Below are 27,367 nucleotides of genomic sequence, written 5' to 3'. Positions count from 1 at the left end.
CACCTCATTCCTCCGTGTCCTTTGGGGTAAGCAATGGCAAGGAGTAAATACGAACCTCAGCTGAGCGGCCACGGTGGTTGGTGCTGGATTGGGATGTTCGGTGCCAAAATCGAAGGGACGGGTTCTCCTGAGCCATGTATATACTTTGGGAAAAGCAATTGCTAGAGTTTGTGTGTTGCTGAACCTTCATCCTTTAAAGCAAAACATCATTACTGCCTGTAATCAGAAGGCAAGAGCAGGGAGGTTGAGCTCAAAGCTTTCCTGTCACCCACAGAGGCACCTGGGGCGAGCACGCCGTCGTGTCCAGCACGGAGAGCCCACCAATGCAGTTAGGGCAGGACTGTTTCCTGACAGATAAGGAAATAATAACCTGGATCCACTCACATTATTGCTAATTAGTGCTTACAGGGCCAAGTGTGGGGCTCCTATCAGCTTAATCAGCTGGGACTGTGATTAGAGCATGACTCTTTGGGTGGAAATCTTTCTTTCCAATAACTTTAGTTAACTTTAACACCATGTTCCTCACTCTTCCTTTTTTAAAAACAGTAAAAAGGTGGTGGGGGAGCTTTCAAACGTGCTGGAGGTGACGCTGGTTCGCAAAGCATCAGGAGAAAATGCATTTCTTCAGCCAAGCACCCCATGACATCGGTCTTTTCATCAACGTGCTGCAAACAAGGCCGGCAGCACCTTCCATTTCATGAGATGAAACAGCAAAAAGAGACACCGTAGGACTTTTGGTGATGGAAAATGCTGGAGAGGTCCTTGTAGGCACCAGGGCTGGAGCCCAGATGGACTCAGTTTGTGTAACCAAGCTGAGTAAGCCATGGAACACAGTGACTGAATGATACACCAAGCTTTAAAACCGAAAACGCAAGGAATTTAACTTGTAGCAGCTTGATAATGATCCAGTGTTTGTTGACTCTCCATCCTTGCCTTATCAGAGGAGTCCCACAAAGTGCAGGAGAAAATTATAGCAAGCTGAGAAGCATTACGTGGAGGATTAAATGAAGAAATGTGACTTTTGGACAACAAAAAACCCTATCGATGGGATCCTGGGCTCAACACCACCAGCCCAGGCTCTCCAATAGCACCAGCAGGACCAAGCTCAGCACCTGCCGTGCCCACTTGGTAGCGATGTCTTTTTGGCCAGAAACCAGGTACATCGCTGGATACACCTCCCACGGAGCTTGGGATGCAGGTCTGCCAGGAGCTTGCTAGCATCAGGCACCAAGTCACATTTCATTACACCCAAGGTCCTATTTTGGGGCAATCCAGCCTTAGGAGCATTCTTTTGAAGGGCAAACCTTGCCTTGGCTTTTAAACCACAGAGGGCTGGTGTGACTGGCAAAGGGCACGAGCTGTTGGGGAGCTGAGGGGTTAAAAGCAGGAGAAAGTCTTTGAAGAAGAACTGCTGATGGGCTTGAAGGAACCCTTTGAGGAGAGAAAGCAGTTCCTATAAAAATGTTTTTCAATATATTTTAAAGACTGAGCCCGTTTATATGATGAAAGTGGGATGAAAGCCACTGTCTAGCGGGTCCAGCATCCTGTCTCCGAGAGCAGGCAGTGCTGGATGCTTCAGAGGAAGGTCTAAAAACAATGGAGCAGTCAGACATGGGATAATCCAGCCCTCTAAGAAAGATTAGTTTATATCCAGTAACCCGAGATTAAATGTACTTTAATAGTTTGCCTGGCTTTCTTTACTGACAGATCCCTCTATTCCTGCCTCGGCGTTTTCCATTTCTATTTCAGAGTAATGAATCGGGGTCACAAAGTAACGATTCACTGTTTGATTTTTGGGGAAGCCTGGCAGTTTTGGTGCAAAAGGTGGAAGAAATGTTTGCTTGCAGGAGTCTGATGGGTGACGCCGTGGGCTTTAACCAGGATAAAAATAGGAACTGGTTACTTTCCAAAGGGAAAAATAAACTGCTAAGTTTCCACTGACTTGGAGTTGCAAAAATGCATCTTGGATTCTGGAGCACTTGGTAAAATATTGTGGTTTAGGCTCGGTAAATAGCAGAGAGCATTAGTTTAGAAATAGCAGCGTAAATACACAGCTTAATGGGATGGTTTGTTTCAGGTTCTTTTTTGGGTTATAGACTCATCAACCTGTTTTAGTTTACGTGCAGCTGGTGTTTCAGTTTTAAGGGCAGCCCATGGCTGGCCATGTACCTTCGCTGCTCATCTACCGCCCAGAAACAAGCTCGACTGCACCATATCAAAAAGATATAATACATCATGTCATATCAGATACCGGGAAAAGGGTTAAACTGGGAATCTTTGAACATCACCTTCACTGCTGTCAGCACCAGGGCACTGCCCACACCTCTCTGCCTGGGAGCTGGGTTTGCAGGAGGCTGGTCCAGCTCAGCAGCCCTGCTCCTACGCTTGTGATCGGATGGGTCGGGGAAGCTCCCTCGAGAAAAGCAGGGTGGAAAAATAGACAAGGGGAGTGTGGGGTCATCTCTTCTGTCATGCAGCACTCAGTGCTCTGTTGCCAGAAAGGGCACATCTAGGCTTTTGTTTTAAAGTTTAAATTTTATCTCAAAACCAAACGGTCTTCCAACAGAAGCTGGACGATGTGCAGTACTTCCAAGCAAAGTTGAGTTGAAAAGTCATTAGAACTCTTCAGCCTTCTGTGCCCATGCGGGATGTGCTCGCACCGTTGGTGGTGTCCACCTTGAGCATATCCACCTGCAGCCGACAGCTTCAGAGACCTGCCTGGTGCCAGGGACTCCTTTGCCACCAGCTGCAAACTGCACATCAACACAACCTTCCCTCCATGCTGAGCTGCAGCCCAGGAGAGCCAGCTGGGGAAACCGCTGTGGTGGCGAGGGCAGCTACATAGAGATTCAGGGTTGTAATACAGAGTGATTATTTAAAATCTTTCTCAAGTGATGCCTCTCCTATCTCAGCACATGTCCAAGGGTGAGCGTGGTGTGTCCCACGGGTGTCCCCAGGGGACACCGGCATTTGGAGCAGGGCAGCTCTTTGCTGCTGTTGGAAGCAGGGTTGTGGTCGATGCCACCAGCGAGATATGGAGCAAGGAAGCTGCTGCCATGTCTCGGGACAAGCTCCCACCTCTTCTCTTTGAGTTGTCCAAGGCATGGCACTGAGACTCAGCAGAGATGGAAAACGAGATTCAGGGAGCACACCCTCATTGTGCAAAGCCCAAAGAGCTGCATCCAACAACAGACGCGAGGCTTTTTATGAGGGGACCCACCAACAACCCCATCCCCAGCAGTGGGCCTCCACCAGCGTGGTGGGCACCCATCTCACCAGGATGCTCTCGGTGCACAAACCTCATTGCTCCTCCAGCTCCAGCTCTGCTTTGCCACTAGATGGCACAGGTCATTGAGAAATGCTTTATTTTATCAATATTCAGCCTTATCCCAGAGCCAGATCCAAGCAGCAGCCCAAGCCCTTGTTTCGGTGGTGGCCACAGATACCTACAGGCTTGCAGCAGGGAAGGGGGGAACAAAGTCCTTGTTCAGCCAGAGGATGGACGGGTCAGAAAGCTGCCTGGTGCCAATGCACCTCTGGTTCAATACCTTCCCCATCCTGCTACCCTACTTCCAGTAATGACACTTCTTTATTTCTTGCCAGCTGTGGTAATGAAAGGTCTCTGTAAAGCTGCCAGTCAATAAACCCCGGCTCATATATTACACAGGCCTTCTAAAATTATTTTTCATGGTGTAAAAACCCAAATTAACAGGTGAGTACAAGCTGGTTCATTTTTTTTTTTTGCTATTAATTCTACATACTCCAGATCTCACATGCATGAATTGGACCCAGGACTTGGCGTTAGGCTCCTGCACGTCTAGCTCACACCTGAGTCAATACCTGTTGATAGCAAAGGGGAGCAAAACTGCAGGGCTTTGGCCCTAAATAGAACCAGTATCTAGATAAAGTGGTTACAGGGGAGCCGAGGCAATAGGATTTCTTTGCTATCAGTCTGGATTGCAAAGCGAATTCCCCCTCGCTCCACTCATAGCCCCCAGCTCTCAGAGACCTTCTCGGGATCAGGTTTTACCAGCAGGAACGTTTATGGAGAGCGAATTTCAAAGCCACATGGATTCGTGGAAAATTAATTTCAAAGAACATGCCTGAGCGCTCACATTCGTCTGATCAGGGGCCGGGGCTGCTTCCACACAGCTCGACCCATCAGTCCCACTCAGCCAAACACTAACTGCTCCCCAAAACACTTCTCGGAGCTTCAGACAGCTTAAAAATGCAACACACACTCAGGTCACCCTGACCACTGGTTACACCTGGGGGACAGTAATCATCCGGGGGGGTGAAAAAAGATTCAATTAACTCAATAAGTCAACTAGCTGCTCATTGCCAAGCAGTGTGTGCACTGTGTGACTGCAGCCCTGAGCTTCCACCAAATTCAGAGTCTGTAGGGACACGCAGACACAGGGATGATGCTACTTCCAAATACACAAGAACTGCTGAATGACACATTTGAGCAACGCTGTAAGTTTGAACGTTGTAAAAACTGCGATGGGAAAAACAGTTTTCTGCTCAATGTGGAAAAAAAAAAAAAGAAAGAAAATAAAAAAAGGAGTTGCTGTTACAGCCCTGGGGCTGGCAAATGGAAAAGGAGAAAATTAAACCTGGGAAAGCTTCTGGGAAACACTTTGATAAATATAAATATGTGCAAAAACCAAGGACCAGCAGCTTTCCCCGAGCAGGAAGATTTATAAACCCCCGACAAGCAGAGAGGCTGCCCAAGAGCCAGGAGTGAGCAAACAGCCCCAGCCACCACCGAGGCAGCCACGGGGCTCTGGCCCCACCATGGCGTTGCCTTTTCAGAGGAGGAGATGGGCCCAGGGCCAAGGAAAGGGCCGGTTTCTGACCAGCAGAGCCTTGTCCCAGGGCACAGTGCCTCTCCCACTCCCCACATCCTCCCTTCACAACCTGCATTTGCCTTCCCAAGGTCAGGGCTGTTACACCCTGACACCGTTCCTCTGTCCCTTCCAGCTCAACCCTTTCATCTCCTCTTCCCTCAGGCTCCAGTTTAGCCTTTGACCAAAGTCCTGTGGACTGAAGGAGCTCTCTGGACCTTGCAGAGATCTTTCCACATGGTCTGCTTCTCGGATCCAGCAGCCCAGCCTGCAACGCTCTTAGTGGAGCATCTTCCCTGCCTGAATTAAGAGCATCCTCTGAACCCTGACATGGTGCAGGTACCCACAGCCAGCTCCTGCTCAGACAACCCAGTCTCAGGAGACCACACTTCGGATGAGGGCTGGTAGCCACCAGAAGCATTGGCCATCGGGAGAGCCCACAGTGCCCTGTTACCCCTCCCAGAAGCTCAGCACTGACCTGTGAAACCACAGCAGCCCCCTGAAACACTATTTCTCACATGCACACCCCAACCAGCGCTGGGTTGGCTCTTTCTGTGAATCACTGGCACTAAGTGACCTTGTATTTAAAGCCCAGAGTCACCCATCGCAGACTGGATTTGCAGAGGTGCTCTCAGAAGTCAATTCACACCATAATCCTGATACACATTGCAAATCCATGTCCTTTATGAATGATTTTTGCACTTCTTGCTGTTTGATCATAGAGCAAAGGACACCTGAGCAAACAGGGCTGGAGGGTTCATCGTGATGCTCCAGTTTCTACTTTGAGGTGATGAAGCATCACACTGTGGGACTGATGGGCTGGGTAACTGAAACCCACCTCCATTGCCTGGCCCAGGGCCGCCCATGCAGCCAAGGACTCTGCAAGCTTTGGAAAGCAACAAAAAACTGTTTTTCAGGCACCTGAAGAACAACATTTTCAGATATTCTGGACCCATAACTAGAAATTCTTCTATGTTCAAAGTGCAAATCCTCTTTAATATAAAATATCTTGCATCAAATATGTTTCAGGTTACGGTCGGGTTTGGGGTTTGTTTTGCTTTTTAATAACCCTCCTGCCAATAACATCTAGTGCTCCATGAGAAATGTTTGTGGCATTAATTGCAATTAAAAAAAAAAAAGAAAAAAAGTGAGCCAGCAGTCCAAACCAAAGTCTGCCTGGAAAGGCTTTAAAGGAGAAAGTAAATAAAATGGTTCACAAGCTGCACTGGTCCCCTTTTGTGCTTGCGTGTGGAAAACGTTAGACACGTCCACCAAGTAGGAGAGGGTCCCCGCAGTACCTCCCACCACACGTGCCATGGGCGAGCAGAGCACCCTGCGGGTGCCTGTTCATACCCCTTTTTGCAGAAGCCAGAATAAATCTTCCCTTTTTGCCTGGATATCCCATACGAGCTCCACCTTCCAAGCAGATTAAGAAAATCATAGAATTATAGAATGTGAGGGGTCGAGTCCAACCATTGCCCTGACACCACCATGGCAACTAGACCAGGGCACTAAGGGCCATGGCCAGGCTTTTCTTAAACCCCTCCAGAGATGGTGACTCCACCACCTCCCTGGGCAGCCCCTTCCAATGCCTAATGACCCTTGCTGAGAAGAAATTCTTCCCAATGTCCAACCTGAACCTCCTCTGGCAAAGCTTGAGGCTGTGTCCTCTTGTCCTAGCGCTAGTTGCCCGGGAGAAGAGGCCGACTCCCACTGCGCTACACCCTCCCTTCAGGTAGTTGTAGACTGCACTAAGGTCACCTCTGAGCCTCCTCTTCTCCAGGCTAAACACCCCCAGCTCCCTCAGCCGTTCCTCAGAGGTCAGACCCTCCAGACCCTTCCCCAGCTTGGTCGCCCTCCTCTGGACTTGCTCCAACACCTCAACACCTTTCGTGAAGTGCGCCTTCCAGCCCACCCCGGGTCTGTGCAGCCCCAAAGCAGCATTCCTTTAGCCACAGGTATTAAGCATCACCCAAATGAAGGGCTCATTTAGGGGAAGGCTCAACTGAAAAAAGGGGTTTTCAGCAGTGCTGCACCCAGAGCGGGACGGTGCTGCAAAAGATCATGTCCTCAGGCCATGAAACTCCTTTTATTTTTATTACCCGTCAGTAAAATCAGAAGCAAAATAAAAGGCACAATAAAGGGAGATCTGAACCTCTCCTGACCGGATTATTCTCAGCCCACTTCACTCAGGTTTTCCCCTGCTAAAGCATTGCTGGGGGATGGGGGTGTGCAACAAGGCGGCTCCGCAGACCAGTGATGGGGCTGGCTCCTTCTGCGGGGATGGAGGGGATTGCTGTGGAGACATGGCAGCTTGGGGTAGGACACACAAACACCATTTAGATTTATTTTTTTTTTAATTAATCCTGCCAAACAGTTGTACATTTTTTAACCAAAATAAGGAGCAGAAAGCACACAGTGGGACCCTTAAGGGAAAGGATAACTCTTGTTTGCACAAGCAACAAGCACGGGAGATATCGATACGTCAATTATCTGTACCAGAAGAGCCTGACCCAAACTCTCTAAGACCTCAGTGATCATAAACACCCATGGCTCAACCAGCACGGGAGGGAAACTGAGGCACGCAAACCCAAACTGATTCCCTCTGGGTCCCTCAAGCCCAAAAGCAAGACAAACCCCAGCCCAGGGCTCAGCCCCAGTGCTCTCCCCGCAGCCAAGCTCTAATTGTTTAGAGGCTTAATAAGTTGTAACTTAAAACTAGTTTATGGCTGTACACAGGAAAAAAAAAAAGAAGTCCTGTCGTAAAGTATTTATTACACTTCCTTTGGAAATGATGACAGTCCTCCAGTGAATGTTTTTATTGTTATTCATCATCTTTCAAGAGGGTTAGACAGCTCTGAAATACAGCTTTAATATGAGAGCCAAATGAGAAAGTGCAGATTTAAGGGAAACCTCGGCAGATCAGGTTTCACTCGGTGCCTGCAGCGCTCACAACATGTGTTTCTGATCTGCAGCTCCACTTTGTTGTGCCCAAACTGAAACTGCATCAGATTCGCTTCGCAGGAACTGCAAAAGGATGAGAGATGTGCACAAAATGCGTGTGACTCCCGTGTAATCCCTCGCCTGGGGATGGAAATGGGATTTATCCTGCCGCAGGCTGTGACATCGCTTCAGAAATGAGATGAGCAAAATCGGTTTCTTATTTTACCGAGTTTGTGGTTTGAGCAAACAAACCTAGGGATGTGATTAGAAATGGTAAAAATCCTGCCAGGCCCCTACAGGGCGATGCTGCAGGTGAAGCCTTTAAGCAGAAAATCCATTTGGAAAAATAAGCCAAATTTTCCTCAATTAAAAAAAACCCTCGTGCACGCACAGCCCATGTCACCCTGCCCACAAATGGCATCTTGAACCCAAGAAAGGGTTCACCTCTCACAAATCCCTGCTGGCCCACACCAAAACGGGGCTGGAGCGGAGGAAAACCCACAACAACTCAAGCAACATCTTTGGCTTTAAGATACCACGACACACTATGGCTATTTATTAATTATACTTGTTAATGCAAGAGTGCCAGCTGGAGAAACCAGCTGCTTTACCAAGCCCTGGAAACAAGCTTTACCTGGCCAAAAACCTGGAGAAAGACAGTTACGCAGCTCCAATGAGAAACACACACTGAATCCTGTTGCATTTTATCACCCCCTTCCCCTAAGGCAGGAGTGAGGGTGCACCCTGTGCTCCCCCACTGACCCAGGCTCTGCCACCCGCTCTGGCAGGGCAGGGATGGCAGGAGACAGCAAATTCCTCCACGCCTCGTTTAAATCACGGACGTAATAAATTCCCGAGCTTTACGGCTCCTATAAATAGTCAGCAACGTAACCCTGTTACCTTTCCCCGTAACAGCCTGCGATGAATCCTGTCAGAACAGCTGTACTCAGCAGCCAAACCTGACCAGTTTTCTTGTTATGGTCTGGATGGAGAGATACAGACCTGTATCTCTACCTGCAGTTTGTGCAGGTGATTCCCTGGGTGAGAAGGAGAGAGAAAATAAAAGAAGAAACTTGTATAACCTGCTGAGGTTTGCTCACAGGAGCATGGGGCATTAGTAGGGCAGCATCCCAACCGCATCAGCCTGGGTACCACGGCATCCCAACCGCATCAGCCTGGGTACCACGGCATCCCAACCGCATCAGCCTGGGTACCACGGCATCCCAACCGCATCAGCCTGGGTACCACGGCATCCCAACCGCATCAGCCTGGGTACCACGGCATCCCAACCGCATCAGCCTGGGTACCACGGCATCCCCACAAACACCCTAGGTACCACCACATCCCAACCGCATCACCCTGGGTACCACCACATCCCAACCTTATCAGTCTGGGTATCACCGCATCCCAAATGCATCAGCCTGGGTACCACCGCATCCCCACAAACACCCTGGGTACCACCTCATCCCAACCGCATCAGCCTGGGTACCACAGCATCCCAGCCACACCACTCTGGGTACCACTGCATCCCAACACATACCCTAGGTACCACCACACCCCAACCGCATCACCCTGGGTACCACCGCACCCCAACACACACCCTGCCGGCAACCCCCAGCCTGCACCACCCTCCCAAAAGCCCTGAGTTCCTTTGTCTGGTTTAACAAAGGACCCTCCCTGCGGATGCTGGGGGAGGAGGGAGGATTCCCTGAGTGCTGGGTAGCAGATGCTGGGGGGCTGTGCTGCCTGTTGTCTGTTTTCACTTTGTTTAACAGCTGCCCTTTGGATAGTGCTACTTCGCAGGCTGCGGACAATGAGGCCACCACAGGAAAAGCAGCCAAACGTTTACCTACCCTGCTTTGATTTAAAACAGCTTGAGGAGGGCTGAAAGTCCGTACGTCAACATTTAGCTAATCCAACCTTTCCTCCTGCCACAGAGGACAAGCACTGAAGAGTTAACGAAAATAACTCCTCTGCCCTAAAAAAAAAAATTATAGTTTGAATGCGGAGTCATGCAAACTCCAATCACCCTCACTTAACACTTGCACAGAATTATTTTAACACTTGATTTTAACTTAAACAAACATGCTCAGTGCTCCAGACAGGGGTGTGGGAGCTCCCTGCTGCTGGGCCACCGAAAACCAAGGCAGGAGGCATCTACCGCCAGACAGGAGAGGTCAGCAGCATCTGCACTCATGGGGTGCAGACACCATTCTGAACCCAATAATGGTGCTGTGGCTCTGCTCCATGACAGCTCAAGGCTTTTTTCTTTTTTTTTTTTCCTTTTTTTCCTAGAAATGAAAAGGCAGCGGCTGTCTAGTGACAGCCCAGAGTCCTGCTGCACCGCTGAAAGGATGCGGCTAATTCAGAGCCACCCTGGAGACATCTGCAAGACGAGATGTTCCCCAGTGACTTCTCTGTCCAGGACAGTCCCAGCCCTAGTGACCCGCTGAGAAATGCTGCCCCGCTGCCCTGGCCACCAATTTGTACGGGGCCTTTTTGGGGAAGAGGGGGGAGGAGGGACTCCTCTCGCTGACCCCAGGACTGGGGTGCGCGGAGGGCAGGTCTCGCCTCCCATCTGGGCTGCAAGCTCAGAGCGGAGCCAGTCGGTCTGACGACCACGGCTCTTCCTTGCTTATAAATGCTGAGAACATCAGATAATCCGGGGAGGTCGGGGTCAGCTGAGCGACTGCTTTATCCCAGGCTCTGCGTGTGTCCGGGTACTGGGGACGCCGCAGCCTCTGCCTTTTTATACTCAATATTATTTTAAAAACACCTCCTTTATTAGCTCTTCTCACAACAGACCTGCTGAAGCCCAAAGGGAAAACCCTTCAGATCAGCGAGCACCAACCCAGGAGGTTTCCACGTTTTTCCTGAGTCTACAGGACGGCAGAAATCCTACCTCCCCTCTCCCTGCAACAATAAGTTGCTCATAAAATTTAAGGTCAGGGCCCTTGGCTCATCTCATCTTCCCTGCTTTGTATGCAGAATTACATTGCTTTATAACGTCCTCCACCCTTCTCCAGGGTGCAGGTTAAACACTGAAGCTGTTTGCCCCAGATGCTGTGGATTTCACACATCCTCGCTCCATGCAAGGAAGAATATTTGTTGGTGGCTTTTTTTTTTTTTATCTCTTGTACTAGTTTTAAAACCCTGACATAGACAACTTCTTCAATGCTTGGGATGGACTTTTTGGGGAGCACCCTGGCCTGTCCTGTGTGGCTGGCAAGCAGTAACACGCTTGCTGGGGACATGTGGGAGCCACAGCTTTAAACTCTGCATTGGGCTGAGTGGCTATTTGCCACAGTCCATTGCTTCTGCAAAGTTAAAAAGCATTAAAAAGACACCAGTCTGTCCCCAGCAGCATGAAAGCAAATGTCCAAACCTTTAATTTTTCCACAGAACCCCAAAAATTCATCTTCTGCAGGCAGTCGTGTCGCGGCACCGCTCCCCCTCCGATCATGCCAAGTTGCCGCCAGCCCAACGCTGCAGTGAGGGAGACAGAAACAGTCCCCCCAGGTACGCAGCTCTGCCCCACACCTATTTCTCCTCCGTCCAGCCTTTAGAAAGGAGTTTTAATCCCTTTTCCTCAACAGCTTTTCATTCTGAACTTGGCTTTCCTCGGGCACACACCAGAGCAGTGGCGGTGTGTGGGTCCGTCACCCCACCACGGGGACTGGCCATCCCTGGCTGGGGGGGCTGCGATGCTCCTGGTCCTCCATCCAGTTTATTAACTGGTGAAAAGACAATAAGGGCTTTGGGGAAGAATGGGTTGGCCTCTGGGTTCAGAGTCAGTCCAGCACCCACATTTTAATGTTTTAACATTAATGTTAATTAATGTCAACATTTTAATGCTTTTCCCTGAAAACAGGTAGAACGACACATTTTTCACTTTCTAAGTGGGAGCTGAATGCTCATGTGGATCTTTTCCAAGAGTCACTCAGTGGAAAACTACCCTCATGTGGTCTGCAAACCTCCTGAAAGAGAAGGTGATGCACAACAGGCAGAGGACAAGCCCAGGGCCACGAGCCCCTGGCTGACTTAATTCATCCCTGCCACCGTTCGCCCAGCGTTACCCCAGGGAAGCTGGAGCAGAGCTGAGCTCTCCCACGTGGCTCAGGCACCGTTAGGAGCATCACGTCCCTCCCACGAACCCAGATACTGGGAGAGCAGCTGCCTGCCTGCCACTCTTGCTTTTCACGCAATTAAATATCTTTGTTCACATCGTTTTCCCCGAGATAAGGGCGAGCAGAGCCGTGCGGGATCCTCGCGGGCTCCTCAGCCGGCAGCAGGGCGACTCACTTTTGTTTCCAGGATCTCACGTGCACCAGCTGCCTGCACGCATATTTACTTCTTTAAAAAGCATTTTCCCCCTGTAACTTGGCACAAAATCCGATTGCCACAGTATTTTTCCTTCTTTAAATAAACAGAGCATAACATGCAATAATTACATTGTGCCTGGAAACTTAAAACGACCAAATACAGACTTTGGGGTATTTGTCTGTCACATCAGATGTGGAACAGCTTAAAATCCCACACAGCCCAGCCAACGTGCTGTACCCCAAGAAATTTGTATCCTTTTTTTATCATTCCTGAAGGCAGCACAGCTTGGTTGCTCTGTACAGATGCAACCCGGCCCCTGCGGTTTTTACGCCATGGCAAGGCAAGGCTGAACAGCCCTTGTGTGGCACACAACCCTCTTCAGGCCTTTTTGGTGTGAAACCTCATCTCTGCATCAAGTTGCAATTTGCATTTATGACGAGCAGCCAAATATTTTCCAAAAAATCCCCTTTGTACTGAGAACTATTCCCATCACTTCGGCCATGGCGGACAGACAGGGCTCCGCACTGCTGCAGCACCAGCGAGGGAGCGGGCGTTGCTCTTGGCCTGGGACGCAGGAGCCCGAGGCTGCATCCTTCGCTCCGGCCGCTTGCTGGAAGCAGATGGCAGAGTATTTTGCATTTCCATTCAAGCCGAGCGTGAAGGAGAGCGTGTACTTCACCAACAAGAGATCAGCTACTATTTGTCTTACACGGGTGACTTCACTGTAGAAATAGCACCGAAGGGAGGTTTAAAACCTATTCCTCAACAAGCCCCTTTTTCTAAACAGTGTTTGGGAAAACAGCAGAGCTCAGAAAATAAAAAGGAGAAAAATCTACAGAATCACAGAATCAATCAGGTTGGAAGAGCCCTCTGGGTCCAACCACTGCCCTGACACCACCACGTCAACTAGACCATGGCACTAAGTGCCATGTCCAGTCTTTTCTTAAAACGTGCATGTTCTCAGCAAACTGTTGTTGTTTTACAAATTTAAGGCTTTTTTTAAATGTAAAAATGTGAAAGTTGACTGTCTTGCATCACATTTTTAAACATTATATCTCAATTGTGGATCCTCGAGCAGCAGTTTGGTTTCTTTTTCTTTGTTTATCACCAAATGCTGCAACATTTGTTCAAGCACTTGTCTCAAGGGTATTTTTTTTACAGAACCAGCCCCTGGCTCTGCAGGTGCAGAGATGCTCTCACCCACGGGTCACCCCATAGCTCACATTATTATTTTTAATGCTTCCTCAGAGCGCAACAGGATGGACCTGGTGGAGGATGCTGATGGATGAAGCTGTGGGCAGGAGGGAAATACCTGCTGACGCTGCCTGGACGTGGGCCAGCCTGCAGGACCGCAAATGGAGCGAGGACACACAATGTCAGGAAGTTGTTGATAACTGATTTGACGCTCGCTAATGACATTCGCTTCCTTTATTTCCCACCTTTCGCTACCCCAGGCCCGGTGCCTCTGCTGTGCGATGCTCAGTGGTGTGCAATAACAGCACAATGGCAAAACCTGGGCAACTGCTTGGCTCTCGCTGCTAGAAAACAGCCTCCGAGAGCAGGAGGCAAGAGCCGTTGCACTAATGCATGAAAAAGCTTCCACTGGAAAGAACAGGTTCTTTAAAAAAGGAATATATTCCAAAAAACAGCCAAAAGTGCTTATAGACTTGATTCTGTTTTTGCAGTGAAGGGATACAGAATCACAGAATCAACCAGGTTGGAAGAGCCTTCTGGGATCATCGAGTCCAACCATTGCCCTGACACCACCATGGCAACTAGACCAGGGCACTAAGGGCCATGGCCAGTCTTCTCTTAAACCCCTCCAGAGATGGTGACTCCACCACCTCCCTGGGCAGCCCCTTCCAATGGCTAATGACCCTTGCTGAGAAAAAATGCTTCCTAATGTCCAACCTGAACCTCCCCTGGCCAAGCTTGAGGCTGTGTCCTCTTGTCCTATCACTAGTTGCCTGGGAGAAGAGGCCGACTCCCACCCCGCTACAACCTCCCTTCAGGTAGTTGTAGACTGCACTAAGGTCACCTCTGAGCCTCCTCTTCTCCAGGCTAAACACCCCCAGCTCCCTTAGCTGTTCCTCATAGGTCAGACCCTCCAGACCCTTCACCAGCTTGGTCGCCCTCCTCTGGACTTGCTCCAACATCTCAACAACAGACACCGCTGCATAAGCTCTCCAAGATATAGCAGTTGTTAGCTCGTGGCATAAGTATCTGTTATTTCAGCGGTGGGTAGATTAAAGCCTCCCTAAAGGGCACCATTAGAGGCCCTATAACGCGGGTAACGTTACTGCAACACAGGGAATGCCGTGGGGACCCTGAGATCAGAGTCAGTGACTTGCAGAGGCACTTGCAAAGGTTTTAAACCTTTTCCACGGTTCAAATCACAGCACTATTTGGGTCTGACCCATGATAAATCCTATTTATCATCTCAGGGGACTTTGAGGAGTACAGACAAACTCGCAAACAGGTTGAATGTTCACTGAGAGGAGAAGTTTGCTCAAAACAGTGGTGGAAACAGTAAGAGAATCCAAAGAAATACAACCTAAGTACCATTTTCTTTTGATTTAGCTCATACTTACATGCTACATGAGATACAGCTATGATATCAGGACAGTGAACAAAGCAACTCAAAACCTGCTTTCAACACTGAAAAACAATGGTTCAATTTTAAATTAAATTGGAGCAAATGAAGAGCACTGATTCATCCTGCCCAAGGCTTATGACGACTATCGGTTCATCGGACTCTAGCATCAGTTCAGAAGCACGAAAATCAGTTTCTTAGCATTTAAAGGAAAATTTCTGAGAATAAAAAAGGAATTAAAAAAAAACAAAACCCAAGGATTTCACTAGATTTCAGGATCTTTAGCAAAATCAAACTGGGAGGAGGGTGAAAGTAGGGATGATGCGTAGACATGGACAGAAAAGAGAGTTTTCAACAGCTCCATGGCGCGTTTACTCCCCCCTTATTTCTAGAGGTGCCTTGCATGGTCGCAGCAAACTTGATAAATCTCTGGCAGTGACTGTAGGATGCTGGAGAGTTTCCTCAAGGAAACCCTCCTATATCATCCCAAATCATCCAGCAAAATTTGGCAGCTCCACTTCACAAGGTTAAAGGCATCACTGAGGTTTAAACGAAGGCATCCTTGGCTGGACTCATCTCTATTTTAATTGAAAGTTTACAGCCCACATCCACAGGGAGATATAAAATACTGTTTTTGTAATGATGCAGACTACAGCTGCCATCACCATTGAAAAGGTCTGAACAAGCAAATGGGTGAAATAAAACTAGAAATGGTGTTCTGCTTTCTCATCTGCTGCATTGCTTCCCCTGGACCGCTGTGGAGGACCCTGCTTCTGGAGGACCCAGAGCTTCAAAAACCATGTTGGAAGCAACACAATTATTACAGGCTTTGTGCATCCAAAGACTTCTGAGGTCTTCCTGACTGCTGGAAGACTTGGAACTGGCTTTTGCATATTTTGGATGACCTATTTATCCCAGAATTGGCAAGGCTAGGGAGCAGTTTTCCTCACCAGGCAGGTCTGGGTCATGGGGAGTTGGTAGGAAGGAAGGAAGGAGGTGGAAATTTTGCATAAATAACAGCCCTTGCCCCTTCCAGCTCCCTACCTCATTGATCGTGCCCGTTCCTTGGCAAGGAGGAGGTGGGACATGGGGGTTTGGCTTTGTTTTGAAAAAAGTAAATCCCTTTTTTGACTGAATTACATAGCCAGAGCCTCAGATCTCTTGCCAGAGGCATGTTCTCACTGTCAGTAACAGACTTTAAAAATAAATATGCCTCGTGTCTGCCAGTAACGGGTCTTCTCTAATTAACCAAGCATCCTGACTGCCTTTACTGAACAATCTTGGGTCTCTGGTGCTGGGCAGTGGCTGACTTTAGGGACTGCTCTCTGGTGCATAGGGCCTGGATGAACTCTGCTGGGTCCCTCCCGAACTCAGCTCCTCTGAGAGCACTGCCCCCGTTTCCACAGAAGAGGGGCAGCAGGGCGAGGAGCTGCCATTAATGCGTTAATGGGGTGGCAATGAGGCAAAAAGGACACGCCATCGAGGTCTGCACTCAATCATGGTCAGTACCACAAATCCCAGGAGGTCTATGGCAAAATATGCTGAGCATACACAACATCTCAGGGTCTTTTCTGTACACGCATATGCTGTAGGGTATCACATATACTGTATTATTCTTGTAGTGGACCCTAAAGATTAATTATTAAGAGGAATTTGGCTTCCAAGAATTCTCCATACCAGGCATTTACTAGCCTGGATGGATTTGCTAAGGAGCAGGAGTGCACTGAGGAAAGGTGGCTGTGATGGATCACACCCAACTCACACACCTCTCCCCCCATCTCCTGGAGAAGTCCTGATAGGAGCACAGGGAAAAACTCCAGGAATAGCCCCCCAAAAAACACCAGGCAGGCCCCCTGGCTTCCCAGCAAGAAGGCTAGGGACTACACTGCACCAATACAGCCCCGTCCCTGCCTTGCATCCCCCATCCCTTTTCTTGCCTAGGAGCTGCAGGAAAGACATTATCCCACCACATCAGCTTCTGATGCTACTCTACAGCACCCCACTGCCCAGCCCTCATTGCCCACTTTCGCCCAGTTGCCCGAGATTTGACATGGTCAGTGAAACCCTGGAGTGAAATCTCCCATACTAAATTTTTACTTTGACTCTTTTCCTCAGCTTTGCTCCAAGTCTTTCTCCATCTGCGTCTCTGCAAAGGGGAACCCTCACATCCTGGAGGCAGTTTTCCTCCAAGGGGACCACCACTTGAAAGAACAAGACGGCCTGAACGGGTCCAACCTCTACTTTATGCCCGGGTCAAGCATAACACCAGCATTAGATGAAATCTGGTCTTTACCCTCTCTGTTCCCAGCCCTGCTCTCGCAGCCAGAGCCCCACTGCACCCACATGAGCCCCCAAGAATATTGATGAACTGTCAAGTGGACATTTTCTCTAATTTTTGTTCTTTTAGTTTTACCTGCCTTTTTCTTCTTCAAGCTATGCACATCACATTAAAAAGAAAAGAAAAATCAGGTTAGTGCTATCCGTGAGCTGGTCCCAGAGGGGAGGCTGGTCCTTTGTCAAAGGTCCATGCTGGTTCGCTGCTGTGCACTAAGCCCTGCTCTGCATCTTTATCTTGGCATTGGATGCAAATACTATAACACATCCACTTAACTCACACTAATAAATTCTCCATGCTTAAACTGCTTGAGAAAAGCCACAGACGTGGTGCATGACTCTGTCTTTAAGTGTTATCACAGTTGATTTTACCTCCACGCTGGTCGTTTCCCAGTCTTTTGCTCTCTCCAGGCACTCCTGGGAGCTTCAGCTCCAGAACTGCTACTGGCTTGTGGATTTGTAAGCTTTGGACAACAAAACCAGTTTAAAGAGTTAAAGGAACTGGTGGAGGACAGACCCCGCCTGCAGCCACACGATGCTGCAACCACGTCCTGCCATGGCTGCTCCAACCCCAGTTGCACCTGGCCTTATTTTTGTATTCTTATTTAACATGTTGTCTTTTTCTCACTAGTTACACCTGAGTCCTTCAAGGACACGACTTTGGGAAAAAACGCTCTATTTTCTAGGTGATGAGAAGTTCAGCTTCCTCAGCTGCTGAGTTTTCCCCTGCAGACGGAGCGCTGGAGGGGGACGGACACCACTGACACGCTATCCGGAGCGCACACGAGAAGCCAGCAAGAACAAACAGAGACAACCAAGCTCCTGTTGCTCCAGCGCCCAGAATTGAGTAAAATTATAATCCCAGAGATAATAAAGAGGCTTTATTCCAGCTGTCAGTCGATCTGCCTCCACTCCTCGCCTGCCCTCCAGAGAATACTTTTAAAGGCCGCAGACTTGTAGGTGATGATGTTTTATTACATCTCAAAAAGTAAGAGAAAAAAAAAAACACCACACAGAGGAATGCAGTTTCATTTGCAGTTTCCTGAAACCTGAGCAGAAAGTTTATAAAAACTTTGGGTCATGTGTGGAGTTAGGAAACAGAATGAGAAATCACTCTCCTCTTCCTCTTTCTGTTTGCTGAGCAGCACCACCAATCCCACAACCTTCCCACTACCACTTTTTTTCCCCCCCAGCAGCATCGCAGTTCCAAGCCTTGTTCTGTTGGCTTGGACTTAAATCAGAGGGCGAGGGTCTGAACAAGATCCTTCTTGTAGTTCACACACCCTCCTATAAAAAAACCAAAGGATTAAGAAAGCAATTCGATCCCCATTTCCTAAGTCTGAATTGTCTGGAAACTGCTGTTACTTCAGGTCAAAAGAAAAGCAGAAAAAAAAACAACCTCTGAGTGTCAAAACAAACAACAAAAAAAAAGATGTTTTCCCTGAAAAGTAGGAGCTGACGTTGGAAACTAGGAGAGGAGCCAGTCTGAGCCACCCCGTGGTATTTTCCTCACTCGTGACCCTCAAAGGGCCTGTTGCAAAACTGCTTTGGTCAAAAACACATCCAGGAGAGCCTGTCCTGGAACCCCCTCACCCGGGCTGGTTTGCACCAAGGATGGGCTACACCAGGGAAAAGAGCAAGGGGGAAGGGATGCTGCTGCTGAAAACTGGGCACCTGCACACTGAGCATAACCAACCGTGGGCACAGAGGGCCCCGGTGCAAAGCAGGGTTTAGGAGGCTTCCTGGGAACGGGGATTAGCAAGGGCAGCCCACGGTGAACAGCCAAGGGGAGGCCAGGCCCTAAACGCCCTGTCCCTTTGCAGAGGTATCTGAGCTCATGTTAGGCATCACGCAGCCCAGCCGTCCCACTCCATTTTGGCTCCCAAATAAATCCCCCACATGCTTTGCAACCTCGAGTCTCCAGCTATCTCAGGGCAGATGCCCAACAGCCATGAGACACCATCTGCACCTCTGAGCATTTCCTCCACATCCATCCAACAGCCCATCAGCACATAATACACATACACCATAAAGCAAAGACGCAGAGTCACAGAATCATAGAATGTCAGCGGTTGGAAGGGACCTCTGGAGATCGAGTCCAACCCCCTGCCAGAGCAGGACCAATATAGGGCAGGTTACACAGGAACACATCCAGATGGGTCTTGAAAGTCTCCAGAGAAGGAGACTCCACAACCTCTCTGGGGAACCTGTTCCAGGGCTCTGTAACCCTCACAGTAAATAAGTTCTTCCTCATGTTGAGCTTGAACTTCCTGTGCTCCAGCTTGCATCCATTGCCCCTTGTCCTATCGCAGGGCACAAGTGACAAGAGGTTGCCCCTTTCCTCTTGACACCCAGCCCTCATCTATTTATACACATTAATCAGATCCCCTCTCAGTCTCTTCTCCAGACTCAAAAGCCCCAGGTCTCTCAACATTTCCTCCTAAGGCAGGTGTTCCAGTCCCTTCCTCATCCTCGTAGCCCTCTGTTGGACTCTCTCCAGTAGATCTCTGTCCCTCTTGAACCTCTTGAGTCCAACATGAGTGCTCCCTCATTGCCTCTCCCAGCTGCTGGCAGCACTGTGCTGCCAAGCATGAAAAAGAGCATAAAAAGGCCACGTGGCCTCTTCTTCCATTGCTTCTTCCACTTGTGTCTAGCAGCAGCAGAGAGAAGAAAGCAGCCTGGAAATCAGGGCGGGATATTGCACAAGGAGGCTGAAATCAGTTTACAAAAGCAGCTTTATTCTAGTATTTCCCAATTTTAAGACCTGAACTTTGCATCCTTCACATTCTTTTTGACATAGTTTCTTTGAGTGTGATTTTAAAGCAGAGACGTTGGAGGTGGCATGGGAACCAGGCCAGAAAGGCTGTGTCCAAGCGCTGGGGAGGGTGCGCGATGGACCTGCGATATTTCGTTTTGGGGAGGAATGTCACACTTCTCCTTCAGGCCAGGAGCACTTCATTCTGGAGACTGATCTGGCCAAGGAGGAGACAGCTACTCAGGATAATTAATTTACTATTTCTTGTTGCTGGTAAGTCTTAAATGCCAGATCACCAGCGGCTGTGAACCCACAGAGCTGCACCAGCTTCAGCACCGGCTCTACCTGCTGCAGCTCAAGTCTAACAGTTAATCATTTAGATAACGAATCAAGCTCAAAGATCTCAGCAAAGCACCAACTTCGGGAAATTTTAGCTTTTAAATCCTTGGCTTTCTGTACCAGCAAGCTGCTGCCAGCGGCAGGACAAGCTGCCATCCCTCTGGACACATGCAGTTCACCTGCAGTGGATCAGTCCAGCCCAGACCCAATGCCAACATGGTCCGAGATGTTAGGGGGCAGGTGGATTTAGGGGTCTCAAGTCCCACAGCTCTCCTGAAACCCCGATCTCTTGTGCTGCATGACTCCCAGTCAACCTGTTCCAGCAGGCAGATGAAGGGTCCAGGTGCCTTTGGATTTTGTCCCACTTTGCCACATGTCCGTGACCACTTTACACAGAAAGCACTAAGACACTTTAAGGACTCCTGTGGTCACTTGGTCCACAGCCCGTCCTGTGGTTTCAAAAAAAAATCTGAAAATAATCAACACCCTGGGAAGGCTGTACTTGGAGAGCTCTGTGCCACAACTGTCCAATCCAAGGAACTTAATGATCCTCATAAGAAAAAGGTATTTTCACCTCCTTTCCCCTCATGAAGGCACAACAGCCTGGCTGCAGAGTTTGCTCCTTGGCACGAGTCCCACCAGCCCAGGCTCATCATTGCTTTCCAGCTTCTTCAGGTTACACCCAATTTCTTCCCGCTTTACCACCCTGACAGAAGAAGAGCCCAACATTGCGCTCAGGTTTCTGACAGCACCAGCTTTTTTCTTCTGAATAAGCCAGGCCAAGCTCAGCCGTAGAGCTCTCGGGTGCTGGAGAAGCAGAGATGCGAAGGCAGAGCTAAGCCAAGCCAGGTAATTACAAGACGACCTCCTTGAAAGTGAAGCTAGATCAAGTCTCATCACACCTCCAGCACCACCCATGCCAGGCCATGCCCATATGAACAGCCACAGCAGCTGCATCACAAGAGCTGGGAAGCACCAAGACATTCATGTGCCCAATCACCCAACGAGACTTCAACAATATCCACTTTTTTTTTTTGGACTGTGGGACCTGAAATGCTGTGAAAGCAGCTTGGAGCTGCTCATGGACAACCCCTCTTCCACAAGGGCTGAAAGTCTCCGGTTGGTTTGGAGTATGACCAGCCAAAAACAGATATTCATGCATCAGCTCCTATTTCTCTTGAAGTCCACTTTTTTTTTCCACTATGACCCCAAATGTCCAACCCACCAATGTAATGAACTGCAGAGAAAGAAAACATTTCTGTCTCCTCTCCCCAAGGGCCGTATTACCCATTGGCCCCGTGTTAACTCCTAGAGATTTTCCAAGTGTTTTACCACGTAGGGTTGGAAACAAGCTCAACTAGGCATGCCGCGTGCCTTGGATTGCTGCTTTTAGATGGACCACAGCTGTCTCTAGGAAACTAAGCAAAAAACAGTGTCTTAAGTGAGAAGTGTTTCTGACATTACAATATATTTTGCTTTTAATTCGTTTTTCATCTTACATTATTAGTTGCCAGAAGTTTTGCCGTCCGAACAGGTCCAACCAGCTTTCACTGCATACCTCTACTGAAACCAGCTCTAAATGCAAATGGTAATTATGCATTGAGGGCAGAGGAGATCATTAAAATAAATTACTTGGATTCTGAAACCTATAAACTGTCCTCCTCTGCAATTAAAGTAATTTCATATTTCAGTTCACTTTGTCACCTTGTCTATCTTTCCCCAAGTTGTAAATTAAACACAAGAACATATATTAAAAGCCTGTGAAGTTCTCTCTAATAAATGGGGTTGTAGCATTGGCAAGAGGAGCAGATGCAATGCACGAGTCACGCTCTCCATGCTGCAAACCACCTCAGTCTGTGCAGCTTGCACAAGCGCAACGGGCCACCGAGCTGCTGGTATTGGCCTCCCTGGCACTGATGCAGGGCTCTGTTCTCACCTGATACTGTCTCATTTGCCCTAATAGCTTCACACAACTCCTCTTTCCTACTGAGTTGCCCTGCCAAAGGGCCATGCCCCTGCACCCCATCACTGCAGCCCCCGCGGATGGTGACCACCACAACCTCCATATTTCGTGGCCCACGTGGGACTGGCACTCTCATTTCATACAGCTGTCAGAGATAATTTTTATTCCCTCTTCCCAAGCCAGTGAAAAGCAGCATCCATAGCCCTGGATGCATCTCTCTACGAGCAGCACACGCAGTCAAGCTGCTGCTAACAAACGTCACTGGCGCCTAACGGCATCTGCGGACAGCCGATCCCAATTTCCCATGGGCAACATTGGGGTGCTGATGAAGTCCTTCATCTACTCACTTCTGCAGCTGGGACTAAAGAGATTATTCTTACTGTACCCTGAAGTAAAACAGTTTTCTGCATTTGGTCCAGACTCTGACGAAGTTAAATAGAAAAAATCCTGTTGACTCCACTGTGCATTGGATCGTATATTTAGAGCATGTTAATGACATCTCTGTACCACTCAGAGATCCACCTCAAAGCACCACCTGGGCTGCTGCAATGATTTCATCACATACCCTGGCTGCAGGGTTACAAGAGCAGCTCGTACCCATAAGCAATGTGGAAACTGCTCCGTGCAGACAGCACGGATTCCTCTCCAACCACCACCACCCAGCCCTTCACCCTAGCCAGGACTGGGGGACCTTCAACGCGTTGAAAGGCATTAGGATTCACAACAGGATTGATGGTAGATGCTTGCACTGGTTAAATGAAGCCTGAGAGAGGGTTTGAATGGGATAATGTGATCCCTGGAGCCCCACAGTGTGACTAAAACAACATCCCTCATTCCTGCTAGTGCTGTTGCCTTTGTGCAAGACCTGGTTTTGGCCATGAAGGTGGCAGAAGAAAAAGACCCAAGTTCACCACAGCCCATCCCACCAGACTGGTCCTGATGCTCCTACGGCGGTCTTCACCGCTCGGAGCGGGAACGGAGGCATCGGTCCTTGTCTGACCGCTCTGTGGAGACCCAGAGTAAACATTTGATATCCACTAGATCAGCTCATTCATCCCATGACAACACATCCCTTATTGTCCGCCAGACAAGCTCTGCTGTGTTTCGTTTGCCTGACCTTTCCAGCAGGACCCCGGTGGCCTTTGGTGACACCACGCCCCGGGGCCGCATTCCTCCTGCGCTCCGCCATACTGGCGCATTGTCCGGCGGGACGCGCCGGCCCGGACGTCATCGCGCGGCCGAAGCATCAGACCCCGCGGTACCCACAGCCCTCGCTCGTGCCAGCAGACCTGCCGTCGCCAGGACGGGCCGGCCGCCGCCAGCCCGCGTGGGCAGCAGCCAAAGAGGTGCCGGGACCCCACCAGCCCTGGGAAAGAAATGCCCACGGGTTTGAATACAATTAGCAACCCCAGGCTGGCAGCGCATCCATGGCATTTATTGTTCCAGGGCACAAGAGCTCTTTAGGGAGAAAAGCTTCATAAAGTGCCTTCGTGGAGAGATTAGACCATTTCCCTTCGTTGCTATTATGCTCCGAGATAAGACTGGCGACGGTGGCTGAGGGAGCGTCTGGCACTGTGTGTGCTCCAGGGCCCCCGCTGTTTGAAGTTGTTCCTAGCAGGGAAAGCGACCCCAAAATTTACAAAAAGGGACATTCTGCAGATCAGCGACGGCCCAGCTGGGGCTGTCTCTGAGCAGTCAGCCTCCGCAGCTCAGCCAAGGATGAGGATGGGAGCAGTAACGCTAATGGCTGAACCCCACGGACAATTGCAACTGTTTTGGGGATCCCTCCCTGGGAGTGGGGACAGGTGCTCCGGGGAGATGACTTTATCCTGTCCTGAAAGCACACCGACAGCCTTGAGCATCCCCAAGCCTAGAGATGAACTTCCCTTACCAAACACCTCCAACCCCATCACTTCCAAAGCTCTGCTCTGTAGATGTTTCCCATGACCGCCCACCCCAGCGTACTCAGGGAAGGCACCAAGGGGAAGCACCATTGGTTGGGATTGTGTAAGAAAGCTGTGATTTAGTTATTGAAGAGCAGTGTATGGGGGCAATGGAGCTGTGTAGCTCCAACTCAGTGTATCAAAACATTTTCCTTAACTTTGTCACTATGTTGGTAACCCAGGAGAAGTCGCTTCACCCATTTCTCTTCTGTAAAACAAGCACATGCTGATCTCCTTCATTGATATCTATCATGAAACCCCATTTGAGAGCTAATTTTTGGCTCCACGCACCAAATTACACTCTATTTTGCACATGCTCATAGGAAAAAGCACACATCTCAGAGACACCTGTCCCACAACATCAGTTCAACTCCAAGTCTCTGCAGCGACTGCAGAGGCAGAAGGAAGGGAAATGAGACAAGAGCAGCACTCCTGGGGAGCCAAGACCTGCCAGGAGCCACCGCACAGACAGACCTCTCGGCTGCCAGCGCCGTGCAAGATCTGTCTTGCTGCCACCCACCCCATTTCTCATTTTCTCTTTTCATGGTTTGGTGATTAAAAGCAATTACAGTCTAGTCATATTCATGGACTCACAGGGCACCCTGAATGAATGCATCAAAGACAGGGCAACACAGAAAACGATCGCCAACTCAAAGCCACAACACTTCCAGTTGCGTTGCAACGGGGCGCACCGATGGGGAGCTTGGATGTCTGGAGAACAAAAGCGCTACACAAAGTACTCCTGCCCGACTTGAATCGCAGCCCTGACTGCTGATACAGTCTCAAACGCAGTAATTATTGCTGGCTTTGAAGACTAACGTGTGCAGAGTGCACTTTCCACACCTATTTCACCCAAACGACAACACTTACCTCATCCTCCGCGTACCTGCTCCTCCGAAGCCCTTTGTAGTCCTGCCAGGGCAGCTCATTACTGCTCTCAAATGCAGCTTCTTCTGGAATGAGGACAGTAGCTTTATGCAGGAGAGAATGCTAAATGAAAAATGTTGCCCTGAATTACAGCTCACATCACCATGAGAAAGCCTTTTTAAAAAATTATTATTTCAACCCATTTGATGAGAAGAAATTAAAGGATTAAGTTTCCAAATGGATGTCCATTGTGCACACCTCGTGCATGCCCAGCCCTGGCTGGTCCCTGACCTGCCACTCTGACTCCCTGGTCTTTTCTCATTTCCTTTTCATCTAGACCATCTGCACGCTTTGTCAGTACAACCCAAAGCCAAATCCAACAAAAGCCCCTTGCTGAAGATGAAGGCTTCTTGCCATTTTACTGTGGAAGTGGCAGATCCAGAGGAGTGCTATAAAACCAAGGTGGGCTTTCACGACATCAGCCTTGCAGGACAGCAACTAGATTTAGAAACCTGCTCTGCTACTTCCAGCGACATACCTGAGGCAATAACAAAGGTAAACTAACTGGGAAGAGATGTCACCAGAAAGCCCAAATAGCTCTGACCCAGTGATGCAGAAGAGAAAGCATGTTTGCCCAAGAAAATGCTCTAAAGATAACTTAAAGATGGTCCTGACCAGGTGGAGTTAAGCCTGTGTCAACAGGGAATATAAGCTCTGCAGAGCAGCCGCATGGCACTGATGAGCCAGAGCAGTGTTCAAGCAGCCTTTGCACAGCAGCACAGCCTAATCCCCCTTTTCCCAGAGGCTGGTTTGGGACAGTTGATCCCCACCACACTCTGCTCATACCCAGTGCATGGTGAAACACACAAGGTGGCCCAAGCAGACAAACCCTATGAGATAAGGTGGCTTGATCAGCTAAAACAGAATAAATTTGGTTTATTCGGTTCTTTAGGACCTGGAACAGTCCTTTGCAAAAGGTTTAGCATCCATGCACCATGAGTGCCACCAGAAAGGGAAGGGCAGGAGGTGACAAAGCAAAACACCAACCAACGAAGGTGTTTTGTTTGATCTGCACGCCTCGCCCAGATGCCTGTGTTGGTGAAGACACGAGCTAGTGTCCACCAGCTCTACCTGTCAACAAGTCAACTCCTCCAGCTCGGCAGCAGACACATTTCTGAGGGTTTGGAGTCATTAGCACCCAGGAGCAAGAGCTCCTTTGCCACGTGGGACCATATTCCCAAGCTCTAGCAAGGGACGCAGCCACCTCCATCAATGTAGGGAAGCTCTTGGGAAGGCAGTGGCCAGGCATGCAAGCCAGCTGTGCTCCGTAACCTCCGTGTGTTTGCATTTCTGTGGCATTAAAGCTGAGATTTCACATGGTTGCTGACGTATGAAAAGGAAGGAGGTTTTAAGACCAAACGCACAGATGCTCTTTGCTCTGTTTAGCTCTCCAGTGGGATTGGTGCTGGGATCAGGCTTTGCTTTCTGCTTTTCCCCAGAGAGGAGGAGCTGTGCTGCTGGAGACCTGGCAAAGGGGAAACTGCAGCCACTTACCCCCAGCAGTGACCCCACTCGAGCCATGCCCTAAGGGAAGGAGAATTCTGGCATTTGGGTTAAATAGAGGGAGCATCGCTGCTGCCCACAGTCAAAGCCAGCAGAGGAGCCGCAGCGCCCGCCTGGCACCAGCCTGACTGCAAGCTCCAGCCATGAACAATGTTGTATCTGTAAAGCACCAATGAAGGGGGGGTGACACAGGAACAAGACAATCCCTGCAATTATTTTAGATTTTTTTCTGGCCCCATATAGTCTTGGTTAGGGAATAAATCCACAAGCGCTTTCATTACTCAGGCTGATGTCTGGCAGCACTGAGAAGTGCCCAGATGCTGCTTTGCAGAAGCAGAGGTTGCACCAGCTGCCCCGAAGAGGTGCAACAGGGCTGGTATGTTGTGGTGCACCCTTCCTGCTGCCTGGCCAAGCTTCATGAGCAACCCCAGCCCAGCAGCCTCATTTAAGAATGTATCAGCCTATTTCCTCAGCTATTCATGTGTGCATCAGAAAGGCACCACAAGTAGCTGTAGATGCTGCTGTTGCTCATTGCAGGGACTATAAATCAGCATAATCTACTCCAGGACTGAATCCTCCTGGATTCAGACTCCCAGCCCTCTGACTCCTCTAAACAAGAGGACCAGCTCCCCAGTGACGCTGGGGCTCAAAGCCACACAAGTGAAGAGGTTCAGCAGCAGACCCGTTGGGCTCTGCTTGCAGAACCTATAAATGCATCGAGGCTTACAGAGAGTTGAGCCCCAGGAACCTGCAGGGCTCAAGCGTCCACAGAACACACGTCGCTATTTTCAAAAACAAAAAAAAAAAAGGAAATTGAGGAAAAAAGTCCATAACTCACTACTAAAAGGGAAAAGATGCCAAACATGTTTCTTTATTGCACTGGTACTCGTGGAGATG

This window comes from Nyctibius grandis, chromosome 11 (genome assembly GCF_013368605.1).
Source record: "Nyctibius grandis isolate bNycGra1 chromosome 11, bNycGra1.pri, whole genome shotgun sequence".
NCBI lineage: Eukaryota > Metazoa > Chordata > Aves > Nyctibiiformes > Nyctibiidae > Nyctibius > Nyctibius grandis.
The sequence above is the reverse complement of the archived record's forward strand: the minus strand, read 5'-3'. Positions refer to the sequence as shown.